The sequence below is a fragment of the Panicum hallii genome, chromosome 3 (assembly GCF_002211085.1).
Source record: "Panicum hallii strain FIL2 chromosome 3, PHallii_v3.1, whole genome shotgun sequence".
NCBI lineage: Eukaryota > Viridiplantae > Streptophyta > Magnoliopsida > Poales > Poaceae > Panicum > Panicum hallii.
Genome location: NC_038044.1, coordinates 34,091,553 through 34,109,455, shown reverse-complemented (window position 1 = coordinate 34,109,455; position 17,903 = coordinate 34,091,553).

The following is a 17,903-nucleotide window of genomic DNA, read 5'->3' as shown; positions in this document are numbered from 1 at the left end:
ATATCAGTGATGGTCGTGATCTTGACAGGGTTGGCCTCGATGCCCCGGTTGCTGACGATGAACCCAAGCAGTTTCCCAGAAGGTACTCCGAAGACGCACTTGGTGGGATTGAGTTTCCACCGATATCTGCGTAGACTACTAAATGTTTCTTCCAAATCTTCGATCAGGCTATCGGGATCCCTGGTCTTGATGACCACATCATCCACATAAGCCTCAACATTCCGGTGCAGCTGATCCGTGAAACACATCTGGATCGCGCGTTGGTATGTTACTCCTGCATTCTTCAACCCAAAAGACATTGTTTTATATGCATAAGTCCCGTATGGGGTGATGAATGCAGTCTTGATTTGGTCCTCCTCCTTGAGCGCAATCTGATGATACCCTGAGTAACAATCAAGAAAACAAAGAAGGACACACCCAGCCGTCGAATCGACGACTTGGTCAATGCGCGGCAGCCCAAAATGATCTTTTGGGCAATGCTTGTTGAGATCGGTGTAGTCGACACACATTCTCCATTCATTGTTCTTTTTCTTTACAAGCACGGGATTCGCTACCCACTCTGGATGAATTACTTCTTTAATGAATCTAGCCGCGAGGAGTTTAGCGATCTCTCGTTTAATGGCCTCACGCTTGTCGTGAGCAAACCTCCGGAGGCGTTGCTTTTTGGGAATGGCCTTCGGGTCTACATTCAAAGCATGCTCGATCAACTCCCTGGGCACCCCTGGCATGTCCGCAGGTTTCCATGCGAATATGTCTCGGTTAGCCTGAAGAAAGCTGACGAGCGCGAGTTCCTATTTGTCGCCTAAGCCCGCACCAATGACGGCGGTCTTAGATGGATCTCCCTCCTGGAGTTGGATCGACTTGATGGCCACGCCATCAGTCGACTGGATGCTCGACTTGCTGGCCTTCTTGGAGGGAATTTCCAGCCTAGACTGGGAAAGCTGCTGCGCGGCCGCGAGTACTTCTCCCGAAGCATCTGGCACACGAGTAGTCGAAGCGTATTGGATCGCCTCCTGGTTGCAGTCGTATGACTTCTTCAAGTCGCCACGGAGGGTGAGCACTCCACCGAGTCCTGGGATCTTAAGAAGCAGATAAACATAGTGCGGCACTGCCATGAACTTAGCTAGTGCCGGACGACCCAATATTGCATGGTAAGAGGAATCAAAAGTAGCCACCTCAAACTTGATGAACTCGGTACGATAGTTCTCCCGCGTGCCAAAGGTGACTGGGAGGACCACCGTGCCAAGCGGATGCGCCGCATTACCTGGGACGATCCCGTAAAAGGGAGACTTGCTGGGCACCAGCATATCCTTGAAATCCAGGCCCATCTTCTTCAAAGTACTGACGAAGATGAGATTGAGCCCGCTTCCGCCATCGATGAGGACCTTGGTAAGCTTGACCTCTGCCACCACAGGATCCAGGACCAATGGGAACTTACCGGGCTCGGAGAAGCTCGTCCACTGATCTTCGCGACAGAACGAGATGGGGACCTCCGACCAACGGAGAGGCCATGGTACCGCCGGCTCAACGGACAAGATCTCCCGAAGAAGCAGCTTCTGGTCCCTCCTGGAACCGAAATCCTCATCACCGCCGAAGATAACGTTGACGACCTTCGAGGCATCCTGAAACTTCGGATTACACCCCTGGTCATCGTGATCGTCATCCTCGGGTTCTTTGTCAGCAGGCTTCTTATTCTTCTTTCCACCACCGGTGTTGCTGAACGTCCTCCGAAGGTGGTAGCAGTCAATGGCGGCATGGCTGGCGCCCGGATGCCATGGGCACTTCTTCTGCAGGAGTTTCTCGAATTCCCCCTGCGTCGTCGACTTCTTGCCCCGCGAAGGACGATCGATAGCCGCGATGACATCATCTGGCTTTCGTTTCCGGGGTGGCCCGGAAAAGTCCCGCTGGCTTTTGTCGCCGCGGTTGTCGTTCGGGCGCCGCAGATTGCTATCATGGCGCCGCGGAAACCGCTCCCGCATCTTCTCCTCCTGCTCGGACCAATCGTGCATCATATCACGAAGGCCCGCAACAGTCTTTGGCCTGTTCCGCCCGAAATCTCTGTATATGCTCGGGTCGGTGATGCCGTTGTAGAAGCAGTCGATGATGTCCTCCTCCGAGATGTTCGCGATGGTGGCGCGGACGTTGAAGAAGCGACGCGTGTAGGACCGTAGAAGCTCGTTACGTTCCTGCTTGCACTGGGCAAGATCGTGTCGAGTACCTGCACGGGTAATTGCTCCCTGGAAATTATCGATGAAGACCTTCTTAAGTCGTTCCTAGGAGTCGATTGTGTTGCTGCCGAGGCTCTCCAGCCAAGTGAGCGGCGCAGGGTCCAAAGCCATCGGGAAGTAAACGACTTTGGTGATATTTGAACCCCCCGCGACGTCAATGGCCGTGGAGTAGCAACGAAGCCACTGCTGGGGAGCCTGCTTGCCATCGTACTTGGTGATGCCGATCGGCTTGAAGCCCTCCGGGTACTTGTAGCTGCTGAAACGAGCAGAAAAAGCAGGAAATCGATCGCTACAGTCAGTACCTTCATTCTCGACTTCTTCACGGGTCTTGCGCCTGGAAGAAATTACGGTGCGCGCGTCGCGGCCTTCATTGATGTGTTGGCGCAGATCCTCCAGAGGGGGTCGATGATGGGCTTGTCGTGGCTGACCCCCTTGCGGTGGCTGCTGCCTCCCGCCAGGGGTCTGGCTCGCGCAAGCATTGTCGTTACTGGGTTGACGTCGAGGACGGCCGCCAGCCGTTCGGCTGTGGGTCTGACTTCGACTCTCGCCCACGCGCTCCTCCCTGATGGTAGGCGCCGGGTTGTGTTGATCCAACTGGATCCAAGCCCTCTGCGCGTACAAGAGTGCTTGACGTACCTCCGGGTCATGGCTGCGCTCGAGGATGGCCGTAACCCTGGCGATGTTGGCCACCAGAGTCCGAAACCCCCGTTCGCTGACGGCGGCGAACTCAGGATCAAGCTTGCGATGCATAGATCGCCTACGCTCGTTGGCCCTCCTCCGCCGGATTGTGCGGGCCCTGTTTCTGGCCCTCCGCGCTTCACGATCGGCGTCGTTCTCGTCACCAACATTGGCCGTGATCTCATCCTCGGAGATCGCTTCAAAATTGTCGATGAGAAAATCCCCACCGTCCTCGCCTTCTTCGGCCATCAGCACCTGGCGGGAAGAAAGCTCATGAGAACCTTCGTCGACTAGTTCAGTCGTCCCCTCCGCCGCGGTGGCCAACGGCCTGCCTTCCTGAAAAGGCAAGGGCTCGAGGTGAGCCACGAGTCGACTCTCTGCCTCGAGTAGATTGGAGAGCTTCATGCCCTTCCAATGCACGATATATCCCTCTGGCGAGGAAGCGAGCGCCAAATCACCGGGGCCAAAACAACCCGAAGCCCCCCGACACGCGGTGGCTTCGGAGTTTCCGTCCCGGAGCAACACATCCCGATCCTTCTCTATCATGAAGAGAGATCCGAGCGCATTGGCCTCCTGAAGATCAGTGGCCAATTCGCGCAAGCCGGGTTGAGTACGACTCAATGAACCCCTGAATTGAAATGAGTCCAAACCAGGAGAAGTTGTCGCGGCATCAGAAGAAGTCGAGCTTGGAACAGATTCCATCTCGACCTGTGCCGCGGAAGCATGGAGCGGCAAGTTGTCGAGCTCGTCGACGAACTTGTCGAGGCCGCTGCGAGGATCCGCAGCGACGGTTTTTGGCGTCATGTCGACGAGGAATCGCCGAAAGTTGCCCGCACCGTCTGCGACGCAAACCCACGAGCCAAAAACAAACGTCGTACCCTGAGAGGGTACTGACCTGATGAAACTGAAAGTTGCCATCGAGCTCGCCGGCGGATCTTCGACGCGCTCCCCTACCTGGCGCGCCAGCTGTCGGTGTTTAACCGGCTGCCCACCGAGGGATATACCCAAGGTGGTAAGTTTTGGGTGAGGGAACGCCGAGATCAGGAGCTCGAAGGTGCAAAGAACACAAGACCTTAGACAGGTTCGGGCCGCACGGAGCGTAACACCCTACGTCCTGTATGGTGGTTTGTATTCTCTTGGGTGTAGAATGACCTAATGATCTTCTGTTTTGAGGGGGGTCCCTGACCTCCCTTATATATCCGAGAGGCCAGGGTTACAAAGATGCTAACCAACCTTTGCCGAGGGATCACACCAGAACTGATCTCGAGTAGATCCTCTCCGAGTTGATTAGCTCTATCTCCTATTTAAACGGAATAATAAGAGATAAACAAGATGAATAAGAGATAAGACGAACTTAATCTCTTAAACCTCCGTAGACTACGCTACATGCCCAGCCCGGTAGCCCCGGGTCTGACATAATATACTTGGTTATTTTAAGCAAACAAACTAATTACACTTAACATCTTTAGGCAACAGATTAATCAAAATAAATGATTTAAATAAACAACATGTAAAATTTAAATGAATTTTATAGAGCAATGCACTTTAAAACTAGGGCTATAAAAATTACTAAACATTGCTTTAGTCTAATTACATTTACTGTAAATTTATCAAGATTTTATTTAAACAGGAACTATGCCACAAAATTAAACAAGAACACACATTAAATGATTAAGATATATCTATAACTGTAGTTCTATACTAGATCTAGGGTTCAAAATTTATGGATATGTTCTACTATACAAGAGTAACATTCTAGCATATTATCATAATTATTCATGAACCAGAACTATTGTTCATGAATTTCCTTTGAATGTAATCCTATATTCATAACTTCAGTTACACTAGATTTCTGACACTCAAAATTTTATCATGAGGAGGAGGAGGAGGAGGAGGAGGATAAGAGCATGACACAGCAGGCGGCAAGCGGTGGCAGGGGCGGTGCAGAGCTTGCAGAAAAAGAAACAGAAGAGGAAGCAAAGTGGGATGCATCCAGGGACTTTTCTGCAATTACAGAAAATGCAGGAACCTCATTGTAAACCAAGTTTTCCCACTATTCTAGAGTTCAAATGAAAAAATGTTTAAAATTAAAGTTGTGCAATCAAATCCTACAACTTTGTTTTAGAGTTTAAATTCAAAAACCCAAAGTATACAGCTTTACATTTTAAAAAGTGGTATTTGAATAGATTTTGTCCTTACTGAGGTAAATTTCTTATAACTTTGGACCTAATTGCAAGTATTTATGACATGTCATGATGACTTGCACCTTTTTACACTTTAGTCCTTAGTAACTTTGAAAGTTACTTTTACAATTCAACTACTTACATAAAAGGACTTATACTTTTATAAAATTACATAAATACCCTTATTTTGAAGTTACCTCCAATCCAAATACATTTTGCAAAAATAACCCTAGTTTTTCCGTAATTATAAAAATACCCCTTTTACTTGCATTTTAAGTTTTCAAAAGCTTCACATAAACACACACAAGCTTTACACTAACAAGCACATACTTCACACTAAATAATGTGCCTAGCTTACTAGTACATGAACTGTCACAGCCTTCCCCCCTAAAATGAATCTCGTCCTGAGATTCAGGACGAAAGACTCTTAATGAAAAAGAAGCAAATCACCCATCAAAAGCGGCAGGAAGCAATCACACCGGAGAAGATTGATGTTGATGGTAAAAGCCGTTGGAGTATGACGAGATGAGTATAACGAGAGCATGGATAGATTGTACATGGATGAGTATGACGAGAGAAGAGAGGGAAAGGTGATCAAGTTCTCATAGAGCTAAGATCACAACATGAGGACGATAAATGTCGGCAACATTCATCACAAAACTTATGGATAGCAAGTGAGGGTAGTACGAGAGATTGAGTTACGAGTGATGTTTGAAACACCCCTGCTCAGAGTTTATTACCTGAATGATTTGGATGATGTTGATTGCAAAACATGCTTATTTATACCGATGCAATTGTGACACTCAAGTATTTAGCTTGGTCACACATTAAAGTCTTGGTATGCTTGTATGTTTAAAATATGGCAAATGTGTATTTAATGTATGCAATATCATGGAAGAAGTGATGTTTATGTAATTAATAAAAGCTAAAGGTCCTTTTATGCAAAATGGATGGAAATGGGGGAAGAGTTTAAAAGCTTAAGGGTTTGTATGCAAAAAGTGATATCAGTGGTTAAATTTCAAAAATATGTATGAAATTACCATAGGGTATATGTGTAAAAGTAATTTTACTTAAGGATTTACATAAAATATGAAATTATTACTAAGTCCATCTTATCTCCAAAACTATTGCTCAAATGCAGATGAACCTTAAAGAGAAGTTGTAGAGTTTGAAAAACCATGCACTTTTGCTTTTTGGACCATCTTCATTTGAGCATTGGTTTAAAAGTTGCAAGCCCTTTTCAGTAAGGTCCCTGCTTTCCTCTGATTTTGCAAATCAGTCCTCAACTGCATCCCTCCCCCTTTCTTCCTCCTGGCGTCTCTGTTCTCTCCCCCTCTGCTCTGCCACCCTGGTTCCTCTGCCGCCGGTGTAACGCGCCGCAATGGCTCACCGCCGGCCACCTCCTGTCCTCCCCCATCCACGCGTCGCCCCGCTGCTCGTCCACCGCTCTACCCCCCCCTGCTGGCGCCCTGCCCGTGCGCCACGGGCCTGCGCACTGCCAGCATTGCTCGCCGGCGCCTTTTCTGCCGCCGCCGCAAAATCCCACGGGCAAGCCTTATCTTTCCCTCCTCTCTTCTGCTCTACGACACCAGCGGCTCACCGTCGATCCGTTTGCCTATAAATTGCTCCCCAGATCTCCCCCGCGCGCGTACAGACCACGCCGCCGCCCCATTGCGCCGCCGTGAGCTCGGTCCCTCGTGGAGCTCGTCCCTCTGCTCCTTTCCTCCCTAAATTGACCGCACCGTAGGCTTCCCTGTGCCCCACTGCAGCCTCCCGGCCCGGCCCTTCCCTCTTTCGCCCGCCGGAAGCTCCCCGCCGCCGTGCGCCACCGGCCGCCGGTTCTGTCCTCCGTGGGCGGCACTCCTCCGGCCGCCTTGATCCCCTCCAAGACCATCCACAGGTAGCGCAGGACCTCCTCGTGCTCCCCCTCCCTCTTCCCCTCACCGCCGGCGACATCCCCGGCCGGAATTTGGCCGGACATGTGCCTCCTCCCCGCCGGCCATAGCCCCTGGACTTGATTGCTTTGGTTGTTTTTCTTCCAGGGGGTTATCTGCTAAATGTAAGGACTAGTTTGTAAAGGATGCTTGTTATTTCATGTGAAAGCATTTCCTGTCTTGTAAAATTCGTAGTAATTCACAGAAAAATCCTAAAATGGCAAAACTAGTTTTGTTAGAAACTAGATTTCAAATTCTATAACTTTGGTTAATAAAGTTTAGTGTGAACCAATGTACTTTTATCTTTATTTTAAACCTAAGATTAGGGAATAACTTATGCATAACTTTGATTTTCAATGCTTGATTACTTATGAAGTTTGACATAAATATTCCATGAGCTCTAGATAACTTTGTGCAAAGTTACAAACTTAACTTTGATTTAAACTTAACCTCTTTTATTTTGAAATTTTCAAATTTGAAATAAACCTAATGTATAGCCTTCTCTAATTGGAATCTTTTATCATTTACTAATGTAATATTTTATAATGTTTAATATATAATCAAATCTTTATGATCTTTTATTTAAAAGTTTGAATCCAAATTTTAGTTCATTTCAAATTTGATTTAAATATTTTAGTTCTTATTGCAATAAACCCTACCATATCTTTATAAATAGTGTTTTAAATCTAAAACCTCTATATTTTATGTATGTTTATGTGTTAATTGAATGAGTTATAATATTTGAAATATGAAATTCTAAATTTAAATTCCACCTTATTTACTTTATTGCATCTCATATAGAATCAACGATACTCGACGACGGGGATTACGAACTGGTCTTAGGACAAGACCAAGGCTTTCCAGAAGATCCAGCGCAAGTCGTCGAAGGACTAACTGAAGCTCCGAACCCGAGTTCGGAAACCTCTGACTCTCCTGCCCCCACCCCCACTTCAGAAGGCAAGCCCCGGACATATCCCACTACTTTATTTACACTGCAATCTATGTTTATCTATATTATATCTTGCATTAAGTCTAGGAATTGAAGTGAAACCCTAGATGCATGAATTCTAGGAACCCAATGTAATGCTCCCGAGTCCTTATCGGATAGATGCTCCGCTAATAGGACCGGTAGAAGTCGAGTGATTTCCTGTCACTCGCGCGATATAGGAGTTGCATGTTTACATTCCTGCAACCACTATAAGGATGACGGACAGGGTCATGTGTTGTATCATGACCTGGAAGTTTACCCTGTCTGTTTTGATAAAAGCTTTAAGGTCGAAATGTGTGGTAGTGGTGGCTAAGTTTTTGAAAGTACTAACCACATACCGCGAAATATGGTAAGCGGTAAACCTAGTACCCGAATGGCCCGGCAAATGGACTTGTCTCCACCACTCAACTTTTATTTTATGTTTACACGCACCGACGTGTGGGAGTACGTTCTGCAAGGCAGACAGGAATACGGGTTTTGTAGTCGCGCTACAGACGTATGTCCTGTACACATTGGGTGTGCGTACGGTCCTGCAGTCGCTTGTGGTGGCCCTGATCCATAACCCGGAATATGAGGGAAACGGTTGCTTGGATCGCCCTGTTGGTATTCCATGCGTGTGAGTTAGGTTTACCTTGCAAGGTTAAATTCGATTCGAATCGTCCGCCTCTCACGAAGCTTGAGATTGCTTATCCCTTTTACCACATTGAGTAAGAAGTGGAACTAATGATGGATAATCTTGATGGATGATAATCACTACCTTGCTTGCTTAGTGTAGGTGCTAATCTAGAATAAATACTCAACTAGAAAATGAAAGCTAAAACTTGAAAATAGTTCATACTCTTTGTTACTTTTCAGCTGAAAATAAACCCAAAGCCTTTGCAATGCCTTCATGAGTCTAGTTATGGGCTAAGTATACCCAACCCCGGGTAAGCCTTGCTGAGTATTAGAATACTCAGCCTTGCCAATATTTGTTTCAGGTATAACCTACGAGAATCCCGCGGACAACCTTGTGTGGCCAACGTCCGTTCCTTTTGGCTGGTCCGTGGAGTGGGACCCGTCCCCGGCCGGCACTGACCCTCCGGAGTGACACCAGGCCCTGGGCTAAGCTTGGTGTTCGCCTTCGCGACGTGTGTAGTCGCGTAAAACTTTTCCTTCCGCTGTGAGTTTAGACAAGCTATTACGCTTGTCAGTTTGAACATGGTTTTGTATAAGTTTACTTACCTTTAAACTCAGTTTGTAGTAATATCTGTATGGTTGTAAATTAAAATTGATGAGCTATTCTGTGATGTGAACTCGCCTTCGTGCGAGGTAAACCTGCTTCGATCCTGCTGAACCGTGGTTGTATCGGGCGGAGACCCGACAGACCAAAGGATTGTTCCGTTTGAAGTGAGTTGGGCTGATTGCAGTTGTACGGCGATCAATAGCGCACTTGAGCCCAAATAATTCGAGCGGTTCTGCCACAGCTGGTATCAGAGCTGTAGGTTTACCTTTACATCCGGAAAAGCTCTTAAAAAGTGTTTTCTGGATAAAAGTTTGCCAACAAATGAATTTACAAAGTACGTTGGATCCGTTAAGGTTGGTGATTAGAACGTAAAGCCCTAAGGGTTTATATGGGAAAGTATCAGGTGGCTAATAGTATCTATATATGTATAGATAGATCTGACTTGCAGCACTACTTTCTGTCAAAACTTAAATTCCTGCACAACCCAACCTTACTTCCTGTAACGACATCTACGAACGGAGGTAAGAAGGTAAGGATCCTCAGCCAACTGAGGGAGCTTGGCCTTCCCGTCGGTGATGCGAACCGAACGCTGTTTCTCAAGCAGTGGCCTACTTGAGATGCTGCCAATATACCAACTTAGGTTGATTATATTGGGAGTATATGGTTCGGCGCAGGGTATGGCGATCGCTGTTCATACCCCCGCATTTTGCGGTACCCCCCGTGAATACGTTGTTTCGATAACGTGTGCTAACGTTGTCTGTACGGCGGTAACTGTACAGATGCTGTTTCTATAGTGAACAGTAATGTTTGGGGACGCTTTCATGTCGTGCTGCCATGAAAGGTTCATGAGATATATATATATCTGTGTATTTTTCTGCAGGTACACTAACCACCTTTACGCTATTAGGATGCGTAGGGTTTATCGATTAGTTATATATAGGGAGTGCCGTATGGCTATGCCACCGAAACTAACTACGTAAGTCCGAACATATTCGGCAGTTGTTTTGGTTGTGAGGACGAGTAGTGCGTGCATGCATAATCTATTAACAAAAGGATTTTCATATATGAAGAATATGTTGTTTGTCTAATGGAGTTCTAAGGATAGTATTAGGTTGGGTATCCTATATAGAATTATAGGTTTTCATCTGATTATCAGTCCTTGCTGTTATCAGCATTGACTATCTTGTTCTGTTTATCTTGTGCTCTCTTAACAAGATAAAAGTTCCACCATTTGCATTCTGGTCACAGATGGCAACACCTTCTAACGTTTTCTGGGATTCGGAGGGGCATCTTCATACTAATGCCCTCCATTGGGAAGGTTTTCCACGTCTACTTTGGGAGTCCTTGCAGTCTTTTTACTACACGGAGCCTCCTCAGTATGATGCTGTCGAGTTTATGGAGGATGGGATTCATAGAGCTCATGTCGTAATGACAATTCCACAGCATCCATTTCACTCTCAATGGTCGCCCATCGAAGTTAATGTAATGGGTTATCGTATCGTGGATACTATTGAAGCAGCGGCATTAGAGGCAATCTACCGTTTCTGTATTCAGCATCCAAAAGAAGTTGCAGGAAAGCCCATTGGGTTATTCTCCACGACAAACCCTGATGAGCCAGAATGGAATCTCAGAATCGTCCCTGAGAGTCATAGATTGGATGGTCCACCAGAAGAAGCACTCCAAGGGATGATGCAGTTTATGAATGTACAATATCATTATCATCTACTTCTGCGTCATGAGTTGGGCCGAGCAATCTATATTGCCCGAGGTCACTATAGAGAAGCTGATAGACAAAATACTCAAGTGGATCAGCTTCAGGCTTTAGTGACTCAAAAGGAAGAGATTATCGCGGCACGGGATGAAACCATCCATCATCGTGAAGATCAGATCAACGAGAGTGATCACATAATCACTCAGCGAGATACTGTTATTGAATTTCTATAGGCACAAGTTCAAGATCTGATCCTTGCGGTGGATGATGCTCAAGCTCAGATTGAAGAATTGCAGCAGCCCCCGATTCCTCCCGTTGCACCTGCAGCACCTGAAGCTGAAGAAGAAGATCCAGAGGAGATTGAAGGAGTCTCAGAACTTGATTCTGAGCATGGAGATCCTGTCATCAGTCCCCATCATTCCTCTTCTGGTAGCCAGTCATCAGTGGGAAACCTTGATGACTTTTAGCACGTCACTCTTCTTGTTGTAACTGGATGTAACCTAGGTGGTGTGTAGTTTACCTAGTTATAAAGCCACTTGTTGTATGTGTGGCATGTACTTTTAGGTAAGAGTTTGTAACAGTTTGAGTGTGTGGATGTAAGATGTAAGGATATTAATATCTATGTAGCAATCCAAATCCTGAGTTTTGGTTATCCTATTCAATATCGGTGCATCTATTACAAGTGGATTGAATGGAATATATGTATTACATTTCCATCTGATAATTGTCTATTATCTGAAATTGGAGCAAGATTATGGTTGATAATGGATGTCTCCTTTATTTCAGATGGTTGGAGTTACTCGTGGAACCCCGGAAGGATTCCGGGCAGGACAACCTGGTAGTTCTCAGCAACCACCACCGCCACCTCCAAACCTGGCCGAGGTTATGGCCCGGCAAACCGAGCTTCTAAATCAACTTGTACAAGCTCAGATGGGCCATTTCCAGCAGCAACCTCGAGGCCGAGGAGAACCTCTATCGGCCACTTATCAGGACTTTCTCAGCACCCAGCCTCCTTTATTCCATAAGGCCGACGAGCCTTTGGATGCAGATGCCTGGTTGCGGACTATCGAGTCTAAGTTCGCTTTACTGTCAGCTCCATGTTCAGAGGAGAACAAGGTGCTCTTCGCAGCCCAACAACTCCGAGGCCCTGCACGTCTTTGGTGGGATCAGTTTCATGCCATGCAACCCGCCGAACACGTGGTCATCTGGGATGAATTTCGGACTGCTTTCCGGGCACATCATATACCAGCAGGACTCATTGAGCGAAAGCTCAATGAATTTTTAAATTTGACCCAAGGTACCCGCACGGTTACACAGTATGCGCAAGTTTTCAATCACTTGTGCCAGTATGCGGGATCACATGCGGACACTGATGCCCGCAAATGTGATCGCTTCCGTCGAGGCCTAAACACCAAGCTCAAAGAATGGTTGAATTTAGTGAAGGCCAACGATTTCAATGAGTTGGTCAACATGGCCATTACTCAGGAAGATTGCATCGCCGCCCATAGAGCGGAAAAGAAACGAAAAGCACCCACAGGGCCTGCAACTCCACAGTCGCCACGGTATCGGTTGGTTCCAAGCAACACTCCTCGAGCTCCGCCTCGAGGCAATTTACCTGGCAGATGGGTAGCCCGACCTCCCCAGCAAGCACAATTCAACCGACCACCTCTGCCCCAAACTCAACAACAACCCCAACAAGGTCTGCGGCCGAGCTTTCCGCCAGCTACTCCAGGAAACAACAATAATTGTTGTTTCAATTGCGGAAGCCCGTCCCACTTCATTAAGGATTGCCCTCAACCTAGGAAATCATTCCAAGGGCAAACGTCTAATCCAAACTACAAGGGCAAGGGTAAGAGACAAGTGGTGCAGGTCCGACAAGGGCGGGTGAATCTCACCACACTCTCCGAACTCCCTGAAGGGGCACCGATAATGACGGGTACATTTTCTATCAACTATCATCCCGTTATTGTTCTTTTTGATACTGGTGCCACCCATAGTTTTATCAGTGTGGATTGTGGGACTAAAATAGGCTTGGATATCTATCCTATTAATGGAGTTTATATGATAACAACTCCGGGTGGTAATATCTCCTCAAATCAAGTTTGTAGAAGTGTACCAATTCAAATGGGTAACAATCAAATGAAGGCAGATTTACTCTTACTAGACCTAAAAGGGATAGATGTTCTTTTATGAGTAAATTGGATGACCCAACATCATGTGTCTCTAGATATTCCTTCAAGAACCGTGGAGATAGGTTCCCCGGAAAATGAGCCTACCATTCTTTATCTTCCACCACCAAAGTCCTTTCATTCATGCACCAATGCTACGTCTGGGGTCAAACTAGAGGACATTCCAGTCGTCTGTGAATATCCCGATGTATTTCCGGATGACTTACCTGGAATGCCCCCAGACAGAGAAATTGAGTTCATCATCGAACTCCAACCTGGTACAGCCCCTATCTCTAAGAGACCTTACCGAATGCCTCCTAATGAGTTGGCTGAATTAAAAACCCAACTCCAAGATCTCTTAGACAAAGGCTTCATTCGTCCAAGTGCATCACCATGGGGTTGTCCAGCCCTGTTTGTGAAAAAGAAAGACAATAGCTTAAGGCTGTGTGTCGATTACCGTCCCCTCAATGCGGTGACCATCAAGAATAAATATCCTTTACCCCGCATTGACATTCTGTTCGATCAACTCGCCGGAGCTAAGGTATTCTCTAAGATTGATCTTCGTTCCGGCTATCACCAAATTAAAATTCGGCCCAGCGATATTCCCAAAACAGCTTTCTCTACCAGATATGGTCTATATGAGTATCTGGTTATGTCGTTCGGTCTCACTAATGCCCCAGCCTATTTCATGTACCTCATGAATTCCGTCTTCATGCAAGAGCTCGACAAGTTTGTCGTGGTCTTCATTGATGACATCTTGATCTATTCTAAAACTCCAGAGGATCATGCTAAGCATCTCCATGTCATCCTTCAGCGATTAAGAGACCACCACCTGTATGCCAAATTCTCTAAATGTGAATTTTGGCTAGATACAGTCAAATTCCTGGGCCATACCATTTCTGGTGACGGAATATCCGTCGATCCCAGTAAAGTACAAGAAGTGATGGATTGGAAACCCCCGACCTCCGTCCATCAAATTCGTAGTTTTCTCGGTCTAGCTGGCTATTATCGCTGTTTTATTCCTGACTTCTCCAGAATAGCCAAACCTATGACCGAACTACTAAAGAAAGGTATAAAATTTTCCTGGGATCAAAAATGCGAAGATGCATTTCATATTCTCAGAAATCATCTTACAACTGCTCCAGTCTTAGCTCAACCAGATGTCTCAAAACCATTTGACATCTACTGTGATGCATCAGGAACTGGACTTGGTTGTGTACTTATGCAAGACAACTGAGTAATTGCGTATGCATCACGAGCACTCAGGGTTCATGAACAGAACTACCCTACTCATGATCTTGAGCTTGCAGCCGTAATTCATGCCCTAAAGATCTGGAGACATCATTTGATGGGCACGAAATGCCACATTTATACTGATCATAAAAGCCTCAAGTATATCTTTACCCAGGCAGATCTGAATATGAGGCAAAGGCGCTGGCTAGAACTTATCAAAGATTATGATTTGGAAGTCCATTATCATCCAGGCAAGGCCAATGTCGTTGCAGATGCCCTTAGTCGCAAGGCGCATTGTTCTTGCCTATCCATTGAAGCATTCGACGAAACTCTCTGTTGGGAAATGAGTAAGCTCAACTTAGAGATCGTTTCCCAAGGTGATTTAAACCATCTTTCGGTTGAAGCCACACTTAGAGATAGTATTGTTCTAGCGCAACAGCGTAATAAAGGGATCAGAATCATTAAACAGAAGATAAAACAAGGAGAAGGGAAGTATAAATGCTTCCGAGTTGATCCTAAAGGGGTTTTATGGTTCAACGAACGTATTGTTGTACCCAAGGACCATAGGCTCCGCAGGCAAATAATGGACGAGGCCCACTTGTCCAAATTCTCTATACATCCTGGCAGTACGAAGATGTATCAGGATCTGAAACAGAACTTTTGGTGGACTCGTATGAGGCGAGAAATTGCCAAATATGTGTCGGAATGTGATATCTGCCAAAGAGTCAAAGCCAGTCATTTGAAGACTGCTGGTATCCTTCAACCTCTACCCATTCCCTCATGGAAGTGGGAGGATATCAGTATGGACTTTATTGTTGGCTTGCCCAACACTTCTCGGAGGCATGACTCTATTTGGGTAATCGTTGATCGATTAACCAAGACTGCACATTTCCTTCTCGTGCATACTACGTATATTGCCAAGAAGTATGCCGAGATCTATTTAGATCAAATTGTTCGTCTTCATGGAGTACCTAAGATGATTATTTCTGATCATGGAGCACAATTTGTCGCTAGGTTCTGGGAGCAACTTCATGATGCTCTTGGGACTAAGTTAATTCGAAGCTCTGCCTATCATCCTCAGAAAGATGGGCAAACTGAGCGAATAAACCAGATTCTGGAAGATATGCTCCGAGCTTGTGTACTCCAATTTGACAAAAACTGGGATAAATACTTGTCATTAGCAGAATTCTCTTACAATAATAGCTATCAGACAAGTATTAAGATGGCCCCATTCGAAGCATTATACGGTCGCCGATGCCGAACTCCTTTGAGTTGGTCACAAACCGGCGAACGTAAAATTTTTGGACCCGATCTGGTTATAGAAGCAGAGGATAAAGTCAAGCTTATCCAGAATAATCTAAAGGTCGCCCAATCTCGACAGAAAAGCTACGCTGATATACGAAGAAGACCATTACAGTTTCATGTCGGAGACTTCGTATATCTTCGAGTATCTCCCACCCGAGGTGTTCAAAGATTCGGTGTAAAAGGGAAACTTGCTCCTCGATACATCGGACCCTTTGAAATCCTTGAAACCTGTGGACCTGTAGCTTACCGTCTCCAACTTCCACCTCAATTAGCGGCCATCCATAACATCTTTCATGTATCCCAACTTAGAAAGTGTGTTAAGATCCCCACTGAGGTCATCGATTCCCAAGCTATCGAAATCGAACCAGATCTGACCTATACAGAACATCCAATCAGAATCCTCGACACGAAAGAAAGAAGTACCAGAAGAGAAACCACCAAAATGTACAAGATTCAATGGAACCATCACACAGAGGAAGAAGCAACATGGGAAACCGAATCTTATCTTCAATATAACTTTCCCGATTTCTTCCAAACCAATCTTCGAGCTTGATCTTCCTGTCCTATCCTGCTTCGGAATCTCGGGACGAGATTCTTTTTAGGGGGAAAGGCTGTGACACTCAGGTATTTAGCTTGGTCACACATTAAAGTCTTGGTATGCTTGTATGTTTAAAATATGGCAAATGTGTATTTAATGTATGCAATATCATGGAAGAAGTGATGTTTATGTAATTAATAAAAGCTAAAGGTCCTTTTATGCAAAATGGATGGAAATGGGGGAAGAGTTTAAAAGCTTAAGGGTTTGTATGCAAAAAGTGATATCAGTGGTTAAATTTCAAAAATATGTATGAAATTACCGTAGGGTATATGTGTAAAAGTAATTTTACTTAAGGATTTACATAAAATATGAAATTATTACTAAGTCCATTTTATCTCCAAAACTATTGCTCAAATGCAGATGAACCTTAAAGAGAAGTTGTAGAGTTTGAAAAACCATGCACTTTTGCTTTTTGGACCATCTTCATTTGAGCATTGGTTTAAAAGTTGCAAGCCCTTTTCAGTAAGGTCCCTGCTTTCCTCTGATTTTGCAAATCAGTCCTCAACTGCATCCCTCCCCCTTTCTTCCTCCTGGCGTCTCTGTTCTCTCCCCCTCTGCTCTGCCACCCTGGTTCCTCTGCCGCCGGTGTAACGCGCCGCCCTGGCTCACCGCCGGCCACCTCCTGTCCTCCCCCATCCACGCGTCGCCCCGCTGCTCGTCCACCGCTCTACCCCCCCTGCTGGTGCCCTACCCGTGCGCCACGGGCCTGCGCACTGCCAGCATTGCTCGCCGGCGCCTCTTCTGCCGCCGCCGCAAAATCCCGCGGGCAAGCCTTATCTTTCCCTCCTCTCTTCTGCTCTACGACACCAGCGGCTCACCGTCGATCCGTTTGCCTATAAATTGCACCCCAGGTCTCCCCCGCGCGCGTACAGACCACGCCGCCGCCCCATTGCGCCGCCGTGAGCTCGGTCCCTCGTGGAGCTCGTCCCTCTGCTCCTTTCCTCCCTAAATTGACCGCACCGTAGGCTTCCCTGTGCCCCACTGCAGCCTCCCGGCCCGGCCCTTCCCTCTTTCGCCCGCCGGAAGCTCCCCGCCGCCGTGCGCCACCGGCCGCCGGTTCTGTCCTCCGTGGGCGGCACTCCTCCGGCCGCCTTGATCCCCTCCAAGACCATCCACAGGTAGCGCAGGACCTCCTCGTGCTCCCCCTCCCTCTTCCCCTCACCGCCGGCGACATCCCCGGCCGGAATTTGGCCGGACATGTGCCTCCTCCCCGCCGGCCATAGCCCCTGGACTTGATTGCTTTGGTTGTTTTTCTTCCAGGGGGTTATCTGCTAAATGTAAGGACTAGTTTGTAAAGGATGCTTGTTATTTCATGTGAAAGCATTTCCTGTCTTGTAAAATTCGTAGTAATTCACAGAAAAATCCTAAAATGGCAAAACTAGTTTTGTTAGAAACTAGATTTCAAATTCTATAACTTTGGTTAATAAAGTTTAGTGTGAACCAATGTACTTTTATCTTTATTTTAAACCTAAGATTAGGGAATAACTTATGCATAACTTTGATTTTCAATGCTTGATTACTTATGAAGTTTGACATAAATATTCCATGAGCTCTAGATAACTTTGTGCAAAGTTACAAACTTAACTTTGATTTAAACTTAACCTCTTTTATTTTGAAATTTTCAAATTTGAAATAAACCTAATGTATAGCCTTCT